The 17,553-nt window shown below is 45.7% G+C and overlaps 1 long non-coding RNA gene across 1 annotated transcript; it reads left to right on the plus strand.

Moving 5' to 3' along the window:
* Positions 1-378: 378 nt before the first annotated feature.
* Positions 379-14,508, plus strand: LOC145547667 (uncharacterized). Its single transcript, XR_014083965.1, has 2 exons — positions 379-8,501; positions 8,597-14,508. It is a non-coding gene; the product is annotated as an uncharacterized LOC145547667 (long non-coding RNA).
* The last annotated feature ends 3,045 nt before the right edge of the window (positions 14,509-17,553 follow it).

Raw genomic sequence — 17,553 nt, forward strand, 5'->3', positions numbered from 1 at the left:
TTGTCTGATTTGTTTTTTGTTTCTTCTCCTAATAATAATGATCAATAATTATATTGATAATCACTACCAATATAATTATTGATCATTGCAGAATCATTAGTGTTGTTAATTGGTTTAGTTTTATAAATCTTCATTTATCTGCCATGAACATTAAATTTTTTCATATTTTTAAAATTTATTTGAATGATAGTTTAGGGTTATTATTGTGAAATATCATTAATAAATAATAATATTGGTACATGACCGATTCTTACTGCTATGATTATTAGGTAAAAATAGATTTTCCCCCGATGTATTTTAATTTAAATGTTTTTCAATCGATATTTTTATTGATTAATTCTTTTGCTTCCCTGCTCATCTTGTATGCTGATGTAGCTGCTAGCCGTGGCCCAGGGGATTGTGGGTAAACTTTAAGTCCACACTGTAGTTTAAACTCTTCCTTCACTGATTCATTCCGGCGCTGCAAACACAACCCGACCGGATGACATCATCCTCACCATCATCATCATCACCCACATGACACACAAACAAACAAACACACAGGTTGCATCTCTACGTTTCCTGCGCCTCACTCCCCCACCTTTCGATTGTTCAGACGGAGATGAACTGAGCGCAGATCTTGGTTTTGGTATCCGGCGTGTTCAAACAGCACAGGAAGCTCCTACATAACACGGTCGCTCCCTAAAGGTCGGAGAAAATCCAACCCGACTTTCATTCTCTTTGAGCAGATGCGGAGCACACGTTCTTGGAAACGCATGCAAATAATCCCAACACTCTGTGACATTAAAGGGCTTTTAAAAGACCCGAGGTGACTCATGCACCTTCGTGATTCATCTCACAGAAGAGAAGTGACTGAACTGTAGATCAGACCTCTGCTGTGTCGGGTTAATTAAGGTTAACATTATTTCTGTTTGCCAAGAAAAATGAGGGAGTTTTTTTTTTTTTTTTATCACGAATTTAAATTGAATTAAACGATATGAGAGAGCCGACACGAATCAAAGGCCAATCAGGGAGGAAGAATTCATGACAGATTTGAGCGTCGACTCATGAACATGAAGCGGAACTGATCAGTCACGATAACATCAACTCGTTTTCAGGGGAAAAGGGGAAGTTTGCAGGTCTGAGAAAATCATCCCTCCTGTGAAGAGGTGGAGGGCAGGGGTGGGAGGACTGGTGCTCTCCAAAAAGTACATGTCATCATGAGGAGAACAAGGTGTGGAAACGTTGAGGCAACAGCTTCAAACATCAACCAGGAAGTTACAGCTTGGATCTATAAATGGATCCTTTAGAAACCAGTAAATCTGTTACAAAGCTGCAGCGTGGAACTTTTCAAACATGTTTAAAACTGTCATCATGTCACCGTAGACAATCTGTGAAAAGATCGGCCTCCTGTCTGAGCTGCCGACTGAAGAAATGCACCAATCAGAGCCAGCAGGCGGGTCTTAGCACTGTCAATCAATGAAATCAATGAAAACTGTTCATTCACTGTCACTGGAGGCTACGCTAACTAGCAATAGCATTCATGACAGGCTATGCTGCAGCCTGTCATGTCGCCATCAGCTGCAGCATAGAAGAGACTTAGGAGGAGCAGGTGGGCATGAGAGTGATTGGCAGCGCTAAGACCCGCCTCCTGGCTCTGACTGGTTGTTTCTGACTGAGGTGTATTTCTGTCATTAGAACTGGGAGAGGGAACCGGAACTCATTTTTTTCACAGATTATATCTTATTACACTGTGATGACGTGATAATTTTAACAAATCTGTTAAAAGAAACATTTCTTTATAAAAATTACATGCTGCAGCATTTTCACTTTCTCGTCGTTCTGGCAGTTAGGAAATAGAGGTTTTCACTAAATACCTGAAAGTTTTGAGTGTATGTAAATGTTATTGAAAAATTATTGAATAAATAAACATATAGATAACAAAGATATTTATAGTTTTTAATCTATAAATGAAAAACTCTTCAGTTTGGTGTAAAGTGTTTTTCTGTCCACTCAGTTCTGCAGCTTCAGGAACTGCTGATCAATTATAGAACTTCCTTAGAAATGTGGATGCTAGCATTAGCATTAGCATTAGCAACATGTTTAGCATTGTTTAGCTTTGTCGTCCACACAAATACAAACAGTCCAGGCTGGAACCTGTGTATGCAAAATTGCATAAAACATTTTTTTAAGTGTTAAAATCGACGTAATTAATCAAAATAAACACATCATAGTTAATAAGTTATTGCTTTTTAACTCTGTTGTATTTCCGCCCGTCATTTAGAGCGTTTTTGTCGTGTCCTGTGTAAGCAGAGGAAAGAAATAAAAACATTAAATGAATCAGGATTTCTTAGAATATATGGAATAAAAGATGTGCAAACATTCTCCAGCGGCAGAAATAATGGAACCGTAAAATGCATTTTATTGGATTTTACCGTCTTTTGGGGGCATATTCTAAGTATTTTAGTGTTTATGACAGGCTGGCTGGACCACTATAAAGTAGGCAAAAATGCTCCTTAATAAGGTGCTAGAAAAAGTTTAACCAGGAACATCTTCAGCTTTATGGTGCGGAAAGAAGCACAGGGCTTACCCTCCCCCACATGTTGCTATTCACTAGCAGTTAGCTGGTGAACCTGGACCGCAGCGTTTCCTCAGTGTTTGCTGTAAGGATGAAAACTACCAGTGGAAAGCACAGCTAGCTAAAGTTAGTTTCTCTATCCTGCAGTTCCAATCATTCACAGTAATTCTAATACCAACATGTCATTTAGAAAAAGCTAATGCTAAAATGCTAAAGCAGTGACTGCAGGAAGTGGTTTTATTTTGGAACAGACCTTTCATTAATGCTTCCAGCTTTAAAGTTGCTGAGTTTTTCTTACTCTGCTGCTAATTTTGCCTAATTGGCTAAAAGCGGTTCGACTTCGATCAGAAAGACGTCAGTAGATTTTAAACCAATTTTAAACTGCATTGACTGTCATTAACCAAAACTCTCCCATCGATATCGAAGTTTATTCAACTGAAAGTTTACAAAACAGTAAGTTGTTTTTTAGGAAAAATGAATTTAGAGGAAACTAAGTTCGTTAAGCATCTTCAAAGTTAGCAAAAATGCTGAAGTGCTAAACGAAAAATGGTCTCTGCTGATGGCACATTAGCAGAAGTTCCCCCCATTCAGAAAACATTAAATAAGTGGTATCATTATAATTAATAAAACTATTTCATGCTGTTTTATCAGCTGTTTTAGGTCATATTTGCGGGAAACCATAACAGAGCAGGTGATTGTTTTAGTCTCTGGACAGGTGGGCTTTATTTTTCTAGGATGTTCTCAAACAAAAGCTGTCACATAACCTTGGAGGGTGAGACACCCAAAGCTCTTTTGTTTTGAGAATGTAGAAATGAAATCATTTGTGCCAAAATCCTGACAGAAAAGTTTTCCCAGGTCGTCAGCAGATCGTGACTCAGGCTCCCACGGGATTCCTCCCGGACACAAATCCCTCTTTTCATCGCCCTCGGGGGGAAAACAGAGCTGGACAAGCTCTCCTGTATCCACCTGCCCTTCTCCCCTTCGCCCTCCTCCAAACCCCCGCTGACGTGATTCTGGCCTGTTCTTATCGCTACGGCCTAAAAAAAGCTCTCTTTTGTTCTTTGCAGATTTTTATCAAGGATTGCATCATTTTTTATCCCAGAGAAGTGCAGTAATCACACAGCTGAGCCCAAGCAGTCTGCTGCCACACATTACATCAGACCTGGAGGGGATGGAAAGGGGAAGTGTGACGGGGCGAGGGAAGTGGAAGCGTAGGAAGGAACCAGTTGTAGGCGAAGTGGAGGCCCTGTTTGTGTAAAGAGCGCCAGTTTCAGATTCCCTCAGTGACACACTCACAGGTGTCGGCTCTTTAAGAAACAATCCACATCAGAAAGGTTCGGTTTTCCCTGTCATCACTCGCTGCGCCGGTGGCAGCGTGTGTGTGGGCTCCGACGGAGCCGCTGATTGGTGAGCAGAGAAATCAGGTCAAAGTCGGGTTCAACCACCGAAGCTGCGTGGCTTCAGCTCGTCTCGCAGCACGGCGGCCTACAAACCTCTGGCAGGAAGCTTAATTACAACGAAGCAGCCTGGATTCAGCTCCACTTCATGAACTGCTCTGATTTCCTTTGTTTATTTATCTTCATTCTGTTAAAGTTTGTAAAATTCTAATTGTGAACTTGAACTGAATCTGATTCGGCACCAAAACTCTCCTCAGTTTCACCTTTGGTCCTGTTTTCGACCTGAACACACAGCGTGCGCTAACAGTTTAGCTCCTTTCTGACACGGTGAGGCTACATGAACGCCACCTGGGCAGGAAATCACACACACAGAGATCTGATCAGGTTTTAATTACAGGTGGTTAAACATTTAAACATTTAAATGATGGAGCTTCTAGAACTGAAACATGTCAGATACCTGATTTAATCATTTGTAACTGCTGACAGTCTTTTTTCCACGTTAGTATTTTCATTCAGAGTAAATATAAATATATGCTGTTACACCTCAGCATGTTTTAGCTTTGGATTGATTATCTGCTTGTCTGATATTGATCACAAGAGGAATCAAAGAAATATTGATCAGAATTTATTTTATTTTTTAAAAAAAGAAAGTTTATTTTCATAAAATGATTAAAAATGAGCATGAAGTAGTAATAGACTGAGGAAATTATAGCCCAGCAGATCATTGAATAACTGAATATTTAAGCAAAACTCTTAACGTGGATGGAAGAACCTCAGCTGTTGTCAGGGGTTTCGCTCTTTTGAAAAAATAAATAAATAAACAAAATGTTCACCACTGAAGAATTCAGGCCGTCATGGAAAAGAAATGTGCCAATATTTAAAATCAATGAATTCTTAAAGTGCCAAATCATGTTCAATTGAAATTACAGAAATCGTTTTTACAGAGAGCTTTTTCCTTTTTCAAGATGGCCGCCGTGGTTGCCATGGAAAGTTAAGGTCAAAATGGAATAATTTTCTAGATTGAGGTCAAACCGGGTCAGTTCAGAAGAAAAACTTTGATTAAATAAAAAGATTCAACTCAAAAATGATTTTATGTATCCTAACCGTCATCATCCAGTAGTTCTAGGCAGCTCTGCTAATCCACCTCATTTGCTCTTGCTGCTCCTCTGTTGGCTGGAACCAACATACGCGGCCAATTCTAGTATTAGAGAAAGGATTTAATCTAGAGCCAAATCTGTATGAATAACTTCAGGCTGAACTGCTGCTGTCACAAATCCTTCCAGAACATTCAGAAAACAGTGAGATGTTTTATTTTTCATAAGCAGAGTAAATGTCAGGAGACCCGACAGCCGCCAGAGACTTTCATTACAGGTCATCAGCACACCTGGTAGAAAACAGGAGAACCGCAGGCGGCCCGCTTCTACTGTACCTCCGGCATTTCCACTCGAGTGGGGCTGTCTTCAGTTTCATGTTGGTTAGATTCTGTCACTCTGAGTAAGAGGTGACTAACGCACACATTACAGCTTCTTCTCTCTGACCTTATCATGGTTCATGTTTGAAGAAACAGTCAACAAGCTTCTACCTCTCAACTGAAGGCAACGAGGGAAGGGAAAAGCTCTGAGGTCTGCAAACGGGACAGCGGTAAATAAAGGAAGTAAACCCTGCAAACATGAGCTGAGGTCAGCTGAGCGCGGTTCTCACGACGACGACGACGGAGGAAGTGATGACATCCATTTTCCACATCTTTATGCCATTGCGTTTAAAAGACTGAAGTCTTATCATGCAAACAATAGTAATCCCCTTTTGTGAAGCAGAAGTGTGACGAACGCAGCAGGAGCGGCGTTTCTGCTAAAACAGGAGCTGTAACCTCTGTTTGTGGAGCTAATAACATCAGTGAGGTTCAGTTTTTTACTTCGTTTAGTTTAGTTTGCACAATTAAATACAGATGAAGTTGGGAAAAAGGCCTCACGACACAACCGCTTATCAGTTTATCGTAAATGTATGAAATACAGTCAAATCGTAGAAATAAAACGTAGTTAAATCCGGTTGAAATTAGGTTTCCAGCACCGGGCAGAAAGCTGAGCTGTCAGGGCCTGATGATTAGGAAGATGAACTCTGGAGAGTTAGATAAGAATCAAGCTTCATGTTTGATTTAAAACGTTGTTTTATCCTCCTGACTTTCATGACTCATGGAGATGCGGCTTCAGGTCAGGATGGACTCTGATTGGATGTCAACAACCTCCAACTGACTGATACCTGCTTCCCGTCATCAAATGTAATCAATCTGATTAATCCGGGTCGGATTTTCCTCACAGCTTCTCGTTTCCGTCCTTTAGGTGAAGCTGCAGTTAAAACACGGTGGTGGCAGCATCAGAATCTGACATAAACTTTGTTGTAGCCAATTGATTTTGGTTAAATTTTGTCCTTAGGAATAAAAAGCAACATCTTCAGCTTAAATTTTAATGTTTTTTAGACTCACGGAAACATAAATCCAAATCAACCCTGAAGAAACTTCTGCTGTCATGCTGTCTGTCTGTCTGAGCTGAAAACCAGAAGCTGGTATTTAGGAACAAAGACCAGGTTCACTCAACAATCTACTTCCCTTCTAGGTATTGATTACAGCAGAAAACTGTTTACTTTTCGATTATTGAAGCCGGTTTATATGGCGGTCACGTGACGTTAGAGCGTTTAGTGGAGTTATGAACGAACGACTCGTCTTTCCAACTTCAGAAATGATGTTTTTATGGTCATCTGTGCTTTGGGTCTCTTACAAACCTGCAGGATTAAAATGCCAACATTTTGTCTACTTTCAAAACTATTCACTTCAATTCAGTTCATTTAAATTTGAGTTTGTTTTCAATCTTTCCAATTGATCCAAGTTATCAATCAGTACATAATCAATTCATTACTCTAAGCAGTTTAAAAAGTTTCTATCTAAGGAAACCCAGCAGATCACATCGAGTCTTTGACTAGGCCAAAAACTTTGCTTTTTGATAAGGCTTTCAGTGACCATTGACTGTTTTCTCCTGGATTTATCTGCTTTTTACTTTGGGCACTTTCTGGTTTTCTTTCTTCTGAGTTTAAGATGAAACTGTGAGGCGTTGACTGCAGACACTGGCTGATTGTTCCTGTTTAATCTCAGACTGAGGAATAATTATCACGGCTTTCTAAGATAAACAACCTTTTACTGATCCGGGTTTGTATGATCAGCTGATCTGGTTTCAGTTAAACTGAAAGCAATTAGATCTTAACTTCTCCGTCTGATTGGATAATTTACACTGACGTGGATTTTAAAACCTGTTTGTCTTGTAAATGGTTTTGAGTTTATTTTTGCCGTGAATCGGTGATGCATAAACAGATTTCTTTGCGTTTGATCTCTGCAGGCCGTCGTGGTGTTGATCCAGTCGTCACGCCTGCCTCTGTTTTGTCTCTGGGCTTGTCCTTCCTGTCCTGCCCTCGGTGTGTTTTCCAGTCTGAGCTCAGTTTCTTTGCCAGCGGTGCATCAACAGGTTTTGTAATCTGAGTCACTCCTTGTTCGAAACCCTGCAACACTGTAGCATCAGAAGAAAGGCTGTTCTGACGCAGCCTAATTGTTACAATAAAGTAATCATCTTCAAGGTTCAAGTTAAATAAATCAGGATTATTTTAAATCTCACCCTGTGTGATTAGCTAAAGCCTCGTGTATCATTTGGTTCATGTTCCAACAGGCTGTGGATGGATGGGAGCTGAAATTATTCGACTTGGTGGGAAATGTTATTGCAGGCAGGTGGAGACCACAGGACTGATAAATGTGCTTTCTGTGGTACAATACGAACCACAAGGAAGAAGAACTGAACAGATCTTAGAACAAACCGACGTGTCACGACTTTCTGCAGCTGAACAAAAACAGAACTGAAGTTATTATCTTTGAAACAGGAACAATCTGGAGTTCAGCAGCTGGAAACCAGAGATCAGGCTGACCTCTGACCTGGACCTCCAGAGCCACATAAAGACAGTTACGAAGTCGGCCTTCTACCACCTGAACAACATCTCCAGGGTTAGAGGACTGATGTCTCAGCATCAGAGAAACTCATCCGGGTGTTTAGTCACATTGATTCCTGCAGCAGGTTCTTCGCCAGGCGGCTCTACGTCAGAATGTAGATCAGTTTCTCCTGCCGTGTTAAAGACATGCATAAACTGTGCAGTTTAGCTCCTCGGCTCCTGTCACTGTCCTCTGCAGGGCTACTTTCTGCACATCAACACGCTGGCAACCAGCCGAGCAGACGGATGCTGATGGGGCAGGAAGAGGTCGGGTTCTGGCAGGACAGGTTTTTGTTTCCCTTTCCTCTGAAAGTGCAGTTTCCTGCAGAGAGACGAGCAGAGATGACGCGATGAAACAAAACGATTTCATGTTTGCTTCCCACAAAAAGGAATGAGTGACGGCTGATGATGTCTCAGCGTCTTGAGGGGCTGGAGGGACTAATTCAGGCAGGTCCATTTTCAGCGTTCAGAGGAAGAGGAGACGGCGATTAGCTTCCTCTCTGCGCTGCAGGAGCATGTGAGAGCAGGTGATGAACCTGATGCACAGCAGGTCAGAATCAGCTGCTTTTCAGATGATAGCTCATGTTGAAGGTGGTAAAACTTTTTTGTTTTTTGTCTTCAGGGACCAGTGGTGGAACCTGGACGTCCTGCATGGGAACTACAACCATTATTAAAGATATTTCTCACTGGGACGCCGTCCTTCACAGCAAGCAGCTGGAGAAAAGCAGAACTTTGTCAGTTTGAGTCTCGGCTGTCGGAGATCAGCTGCTGCTGTTCGGCCAACAGTTTCTGTGTTTTCCTGCATTTTCTCTCGTTTTGAAATCCTCTTTCATCCAGAGGGACAGGTGACCACAATCTGAGAGTTTCTCCTGTCAGCGAGTTTCCCTGCTCAGGTTTCTGTTCAGAAATGGCTGCAGCAGGTCGACGTGTCTGGACTCCATGATTTCAGTTCACTAAACTCATCTTCTGTTTTCTGCAGGAACTGTGGATGTTCACAGTTCAAGTTCTTCTTTTTTCTCTCTGGCTCCTGCTTCAGATGTGAACTGTGGCTATTTAAAAAGAGTCTAAAAATATAAAACTCATTAACTAAGTTGATCACTGATTCCTCAGTTTCCAGTTGCTTCCTGCAGCCGGACATCAGACATGGTTTCTGCTCATAACGAGGCAGGAAAACGTACAAGTTTCAGTTATTTATTAGCTTTATTAGGCAGCTCAATTAACCAAATACACATTTAGTGCTTTATGTTTACATCCATTTTGTTTTCTGATGATTAAAATGAAGAGAAATATTGAGTCTGCTTGTTTTGCCTGTAGTGTTTGGAACCACAACCATGAATAAAGGATTTCTGACTAAGTTTTACGTTTATCTGACCATTAATGCAGCTGGATGGTTTCAGCTGGACAGGCTCTGCTTGGAGCAGAAAAGTTTTCCTTTTTCTCCGTCTCGTCTGGCTGGGGGGCAGGAAGAGGCCGGAAAATTAGACAGTTTACACCTCGCCTCCAGTTTTATCTCCTCAGCTGATTTTATCTCCGATGATAAATAATTTAGCTGTGAGATTGTTCAGTGGGGAGATTGTTCAAAGGTGCAGAAGGTTTTTCTAATGGACCACTTTGACAGATTTCAAAGAAAGACATGTACTTACAGATCAAAACATATTTATATATTAAAAACTGTTTAGATTATATTAGATTTTCTGTCCATCTCAAACGTTCACGTTGACATTCTGCACTAATGTGAATCGTTTCTTCAGCCTCCTGCCACATGGTCACATTTATTACCGGAGCAAAAAACTCCAAACAACAACAGTTCATGATTCTATTATCAATATTTGTGATTTATGATGGTTAAAATCAAACCAGCTGGGTTTTAGCCGTCATTTAAAGCTCAGGTGTCAAACTCCAGTCCTCTGCTGTCCCACAGTTTTTGGATGTGCCACAGGTAGAAAACGCTGGAATGAAACGGCTTCATTACCTCCTGGTGTAGATTATTCTATTCAGGTTTGGTGCAGAGGCCTGGAGTTTGACACCCCTGATTTAAAGGAACTCAGTGTTTCGGCTGTTTTGCAGTTTTCTGGAGGTTTGTTCCAGATTTGTGGTTCATAGAAGCTGAAAGCTGCTTCTCCATGTTTGGTTTCTAGTTTGTTGGTTAACACACGAGAGCCGTAAAGCAGGAGGGATTGCTGCAAACGTAACAACTCGGTGCTGTTTGTTTGAAAGGAAACGTTTTACAGATTGGAATAATTATCTACGACTGATGATGAAAGAATAGGGATGTATGCTGCATGAGGTGATGAGGCCTGGAGGAAGTGAGACACTTCCACACATCACAGAGGACAACTTTGGTCCAAATTAACATTTTTTATTCCCATTTTTTACTGTAGCGATTTCCTATTCCTAATAACTGCACAGAATTTGGTTTTAGTCTTCACAGAATATTATTATTATTATTTTATAGAGTTTTTAACGCTTTTAGAACCTTTTCTGTGTAAACCTGATGATGCCTTAAATCTTTACAAAACAATAAAGACAGTCTCTATTCTATTCTATTCTATTCTGAACGTAGATCTATGTTTCCCTCCAGGTCTTGACCTCATGCTCCTCTCTGCTTTACGTTTCATTTTCCACGCCGCTGTGGCCTGAACTCCACTGGTCATCATCACTAAAGGTCAGAGGAAAATCCTCTGGTTTGTGTTCACACACGTTTTATTCTCAATGTCCAACATTTAAATGAAAATGTGGAGAAATATTTCCCATGATGGAGCGAAGTTCAACAAGCAGTAAAGCTGAGCATGTGCTTTTTATTTAGTGTTGCATGTTTTTCTGTTTCTGTCACAGAATTGTTTTTATGACCTCAGTTATTGTTTGTTTATTCGAACTGTTTGTGTTTTCCCCTCTTTAAATAAGAATCGGTTCTTAGTAACTAACCTACTAGTAACATAAAGGTCAAATAAATTAATAAACATACAGTTTGTATGTTGGTAGAGGATTAAATACATCTTTCTCTCTGTGCATTTTGTGTTTTTTCCAAAGACTTCCACTGTGAATCGATGCTCTATAAATAAGCTGAATTGAAAATTGAGTTGAACTTTTGCTTTTCTGAAAGGACAGCTTTGTGTTGAGTCCACAGTGTGGGGTGATATTTGAGAAAGGAGCGTTTCTGCTTTTAGTGTCATTTAAATGTCATGAGAGGAGCAGCAGGGGATCAACAGAGGCTGGAGATAAAAGAGGAAACGTGATGAAAACTGGCTCAGATTCTTCAGGGGTCAGAAGAAGCTGAGCGAGTTTTTATTATTCATTTCAGGAACTAAAAGTGGATAAACATATTCTCTGCATCCTGACTCAGACTCGTCTATGTTGTGTTTGTTTGTCTGTTTTCCATTTGTGAAGTTGTGTAATTAGAAACTTCTTCCTTTTCTGAGGACCGTTCTGAGTTTGTGTGATGTAAACAGTTTGTTCTCTCTCTGCAGAGTTTGGGGAAATACCTGCATCAAACACAACTGAGCAACAAAATGTTTCATCTGACACAATTATTACAGTGAATTTTTCCTTTTCTTCTGATTTCACATTCATCTGGCCCTCAGAGAGGCGTTGGTGATTCCCCGGCTTTTCCTGTTTCTTTAAATTCAAAGTCACCTGAGAGAAAATTCTCCAGCCTGACGGCGGAAACAACATAAAGTCCAGTGAAATGCTGAGGACACCCTGCTAAATCGGATGGAGGTTTTGGGAACGCTCAACAAGTAGCTGGTTTCTAGCAAGGAGTTTTGTTGTTTTTGCACAAAAAGTGGTTTGTGTATAATTTACCTTTTGTACAATGAAATGCACAGCAAACATAACATCTAAACTGATCCGTTGGAGTCTCAATTAGTCCAGAGTTTTCTGAAAATATTCCTATATTTTGGTAAAACAACAAAAAAAATCATGGCTGTATTATTAAAATGAAACCAGAATAATTTATCTTAACAATGAGACTTTTCTAAAGGGAAAATGTCCCAAAGACGCATAACTGCATGATGATAACAGAGAAAAATGAGTGGGCACTGGTTCTTTCCCCAAACATCATCTAAGCTGGAAAACATTTGATAAAACTTTAACTCACCAGAACAGAGTCTGTTTGGTCCACTTTGCTCTGAAATTGTGAAATATTTTGGATGTTTGCTTCAAGAAAAGGAACAATCCAAACCTGAGGAACGTGAACACGACAGGGTTTGTGTAGATTTCTCCAGCAGTGAGCCAGAAGCCATGCTGTTTGTGAGCACAAAGCTTTTACTGGTCTGCCACCTGGTCATCACATCTAAATGTCTACAGTGATAAAAATAAGTGATGCAAACTTTCTGCAGGTTTTTATAAACAAAGCCTGCAGAAGGTAGAAAACTTTCTTCAGTGCCTGAGCCAAATGAAGGGCTGATTTCCTTCCAACCAGCTTAAAGTTTCAGTTTGGGGCGAAGTGAGTGAGCTTCTGCTTTACTGAAGTTTAATTATCAGGTGACTTTTAGCTGCTTCCGTTAAAAAAGCTACGATTCCATCCAAATTTTTAGCAAATTTTTTAAATGTTGCAAAGAGAGAAAAAAAATTGAATCAGTTGTTTTTTTTTTTCCTCTACAGGTTTGGAGCGAATCGACCAGACTATGCAGAGCGTAACTCTGCAGAATTACACCTACATGTCAGAAAATGGAGGGAGGTTTTCAGGAAGGTGCCTCTGCCAGAAGTCGTTCTGTCAGAGACGTGCAGGAAGAGCTGCGATCTAAAGCCGCTGATCACTGATCAGATGAATGTTCGCCACGTCATTTGGCAAATGTAGCTCCGTCTCCCCTTCAGTCAACTTGTTTTTGGAAAAGCCAAAAACCTGATGAAAACTTTTTTTTTTTACAAAATTGAGGAAGTTATTTCATATTTTGCCATCTCCTTTAATGTTTGTGGTGAATCAGAGTCGGATGGCTTTTAATGTGCCGTTCTGTTAGATCAGGCTGCATTTCCCATGAGTTTCTTCCTTTGTGGTTTGTCATGTTATAAACTTACATTTATGCTGGACACACTGATATCCCTGCCTTTGTCTTCGATGGGCAGTCCGTCAATGCAGACTTCAGGGAACATGACTGCAGATCCAAAACGAATAAAAAGAAAGAAGAAATAAAAACACAAAGAAGAAAGTTCAGATCAACTGATTTGGGCCAAGAATAACCAGAAAAAATATTAAAGAAGTGAAAGAGTGAGGAAACAGTTGGGCTTTTTGAACGTTGTGGTTTGGACAGGTGACTCTAAAATCTATCTTTAGTTATTTTAATCAGCCTTTTTCAACCAAGAAAGTCCAAATGAGAAACGATTCTTCTTCCAAGGAGTTCAGGTCAACATGTATTTAAAAAACACGTTAAAAGAGGCGAATGTCAAAAAGAAGAGAAATACACCCCATCATCAGATGAAAGGCAGTTTGTGTTTTAATGCGACTCGTTTGGTCTGCAGCTGCGTTTAAATCCAGTAAAACCGAAGCTAAAAATAAAGCAGCACTTGAATTTGAAGCATTAGCATGAAAATCCACACTCATTTTTAGGAAACGTACAAGAAAAGTTGTACGTTGTATCAGAGGGAGACATCTGACAAAAATCAAAGCTGAAGCCGAGGTGAAGCATGCGGCACCCCGTTATCCAGAACTTCACAGGAATCCATCAGGGAGCGGGCTGAGAGACAGAAATGGAGCAGATCGGTCCAAAACGCAGATCTGAGTCTTATTGAGATTCTGCTGCTGATTTAAAACCAACAGTGCATGAAAGAAATCCATCAAACATCACAGAGCTGAGAGGACTCCTCTGTCAGACTGTTGATTATGAAGGTTGAAGTATGGATATTCCTTCCAAGCAGCAAAACTTTGCTGTAATCTTTAAAGCGGTCTTGATGTAGTTCCACAGGATTTTTTAGTTTCATTTATTTTCGCTCCTTGTACCTTCCAGAGGAATTACTTTTGTTTGTTAGCAAAAGCGAGAAACGGCTCCTCCTGTCACACGGCGGTGATAACTTCATGTAGACAGGCTGAGAAAGACGGTTTCTAGTTTACACCATCCATCCAGAGCAAAACGTCTTCAGACTCCAGCTCCAAACACCCAGGATGACCTTCTGAAGTGTTCTTTACTCTCTTCAGGTTTTCTGAAGCTTCATCCAGGTTTTCTATGGGAGCTGGGTTTTGGACTTACCTCTCCTTACCTGGTTGGAACTGAAATCCACCTGTTGGGTCTGAGTTATGCTTGTGATAAATAAACCGATCCTGAAGATCTGATGACCCACAAATAAAACGACTCTTGAGCTCAGCTGAGCGTTAAGAAAACCTGCTGTGAGCAGTAAAACCCAGAAAACCTGAGGAACCGTTGAAAGGTTTTAAAATACGACTGGATCACAGGATGTGGTGCAGATCCTGGTCAAACCTGGCACTTTAAATGAAGACTTACAGAAAGTAGTGCCTGAAGAAATCACTGCAGCTGTTGGTTCTCAGCAGCCGACTCTCCAAATGTCCAATTATTAAAACACTCATGGATGGATTTTACTTAATCAGGTGTGAGTGGATTATTTTAGTCCAACACAAAAGCTTTTCAAATGTATTCCAGCATTCTGTCTGAGGAGCTGTTTCTGACTGAATCTGGGGATTTCCTTTCTCATGAGGAATTTTCCAAAAATAGCCGAAGGCTTCAGGAGTTAATGAGTGTTGAGGTCAGGCATCGCGACATCTGAAAACAATTACCCGATTTTACATGTCGTTGTTGACGCCGGATCACTTTCAGACAGATAAACATGGCAGCGAGCTGCAGAGGCCTGGGACGAGGCGCAGGCAGCGAGCGGCAGAGGCCTGGGACGAGGCGCAGGCATCGAGCTGCAGAGGCCTGAGACGAGGCGCAGGCATCGAGCTGCAGAGGCCTGAGACGAGGCGCAGGCATCGAGCTGCAGAGGCCTGGGACGAGGCGCAGGCAGAGGCTGCAGAGGCCTGGGATGAGGCGCAGGCAGCGAGCTGCAGAGGCCTGGGACGAGGCGCAGGCAGAGGCTGCAGAGGCCTGGGATGAGGCGCAGGCAGCGAGCGGCAGAGGCCTGGGACGAGGCGCAGAGGCCTGGGACGAGGCGCAGAGGCCTGGGACGAGGCGCAGGCAGCGAGCTGCAGAGGCCTGGGACGAGGCGCAGGCAGCGGCTGCAGAGGCCTGGGACGAGGCGCAGGCATCGAGCTGCAGAGGCCTGGGACGAGGCGCAGGCAGCGGCTGCAGAGGCCTGGGACGAGGCGCAGGCAGCGGCGGCAGAGGCCTGGGACGAGGCGCAGGCAGCGAGCTGCAGAGGCCTGGGACGAGGTGCAGGCAGCGGCGGCAGAGGCCTGGGAAGAGGAGCAGGCAGCGAGCTGCAGAGGCCTGGGACGAGGCGCAGGCATCGAGCTGCAGAGGCCTGGGACGAGGCGCAGGCAGCGGCGGCAGAGGCCTGGGACGAGGCGCAGAGGCCTGGGACGAGGCGCAGGCATCGAGCTGCAGAGGCCTGGGACGAGGTGCAGGCAGCGGCGGCAGAGGCCTGGGAAGAGGAGCAGGCAGCGAGCTGCAGAGGCCTGGGACGAGGCGCAGGCATCGAGCTGCAGAGGCCTGGGACGAGGCGCAGGCAGCGAGCTGCAGAGGCCTGGGACGAGGCGCAGGCAGCGAGCTGCAGAGGCCTGGGACGAGGCGCAGGCAGCGAGCTGCAGAGGCCTGGGACGAGGCGCAGGCAGCGAGCTGCAGAGGCCTGGGACGAGGCGCAGAGGCCTGGGACGAGGCGCAGGCAGCGAGCTGCAGAGGCCTGGGACGAGGTGCAGAGGCCTGGGACGAGGTGCAGAGGCCTGGGACGAGGCGCAGGCATCGAGCTGCAGAGGCCTGGGACGAGGCGCAGGCAGCGAGCTGCAGAGGCCTGGGACGAGGCGCAGGCAGCGAGCTGCAGAGGCCTGGGACGAGGCGCAGGCAGCGAGCTGCAGAGGCCTGGGACGAGGCGCAGGCAGCGAGCTGCAGAGGCCTGGGACGAGGCGCAGGCAGCGAGCTGCAGAGGCCTGGGACGAGGCGCAGGCAGCGAGCGGCAGAGGCCTGGGACGAGGCGCAGGCAGCGAGCTGCAGAGGCCTGGGACGAGGCGCAGGCAGCGAGCTGCAGAGGCCTGGGACGAGGCGCAGGCAGCGGCTGCAGAGGCCTGGGACGAGGCGCAGAGGCCTGGGACGAGGCGCAGGCAGCGAGCTGCAGAGGCCTGGGACGAGGCGCAGGCAGCGGCTGCAGAGGCCTGGGACGAGGCGCAGGCAGCGAGCGGCAGAGGCCTGGGACGAGGCGCAGGCAGCGAGCGGCAGAGGCCTGGGACGAGTCGCAGGCAGCGAGCTGCAGAGGCCTGGGACGAGGCGCAGGCAGCGGCTGCAGAGGCCTGGGACGAGGCGCAGGCAGCGAGCGGCAGAGGCCTGGGACGAGTCGCAGGCAGCGAGCTGCAGAGGCCTGGGACGAGGCGCAGGCAGCGGCTGCAGAGGCCTGGGACGAGGCGCAGGCAGCGAGCTGCAGAGGCCTGGGACGAGGCGCAGGCAGCGGCTGCAGAGGCCTGGGACGAGGCGCAGGCAGCGAGCTGCAGAGGCCTGGGACGAGGCGCAGGCAGCGGCTGCAGAGGCCTGGGACGAGGCGCAGAGGCCTGGGACGAGGCGCAGAGGCCTGGGACGAGGCGCAGGCAGCGGCTGCAGAGGCCTGGGACGAGGCGCAGGCAGCGGCTGCAGAGGCCTGGGACGAGGCGCAGGCAGCGAGCTGCAGAGGCCTGGGACGAGGCGCAGAGGCCTGGGACGAGGCGCAGGCAGCGAGCTGCAGAGGCCTGGGACGAGGCGCAGGCAGCGAGCGGCAGAGGCCTGGGACGAGGCGCAGGCAGCGAGCTGCAGAGGCCTGGGACGAGGCGCAGAGGCCTGGGACGAGGCGCAGGCAGCGAGCTGCAGAGGCCTGGGACGAGGCGCAGGCAGCGAGCGGCAGAGGCCTGGGACGAGGCGCAGGCAGCGAGCTGCAGAGGCCTGGGACGAGGCGCAGGCAGCGAGCTGCAGAGGCCTGGGACGAGGCGCAGGCAGCGGCTGCAGAGGCCTGGGACGAGGCGCAGGCAGCGAGCGGCAGAGGCCTGGGACGAGGCGCAGGCAGCGAGCGGCAGAGGCCTGAGACGAGGCGCAGGCAGCGAGCGGCAGAGGCCTGGGACGAGGCGCAGGCAGCGAGCTGCAGAGGCCTGGGACGAGGCGCAGGCAGCGAGCGGCAGAGGCCTGAGACGAGGCGCAGGCAGCGAGCGGCAGAGGCCTGGGACGAGGCGCAGGCAGCGAGCGGCAGAGGCCTGGGACGAGGCGCAGGCAGCGAGCGGCAGAGGCCTGGGACGAGGCGCAGGCAGCGAGCGGCAGAGGCCTGGGACGAGTCGCAGGCAGCGAGCTGCAGAGGCCTGGGACGAGGCGCAGGCAGCAAGCTGCAGAGGCCTGGGACGAGGCGCAGGCAGCGAGCTGCAGGTTGACCAGCCGCTCGCTGCGTCTGTCGAACCTGCTGGAGGAAGCTGACAGATGCTGCACCAAATGTGTGGCTTCCTGTTTTGCAGCTGCTGCTTGACGCATC

The sequence above is a fragment of the Poecilia reticulata genome, chromosome 16, assembly GCF_904066995.2.
Source record: "Poecilia reticulata chromosome 16, P_reticulata-male-v2, whole genome shotgun sequence".
NCBI classification, from domain to species: domain Eukaryota; kingdom Metazoa; phylum Chordata; class Actinopteri; order Cyprinodontiformes; family Poeciliidae; genus Poecilia; species Poecilia reticulata.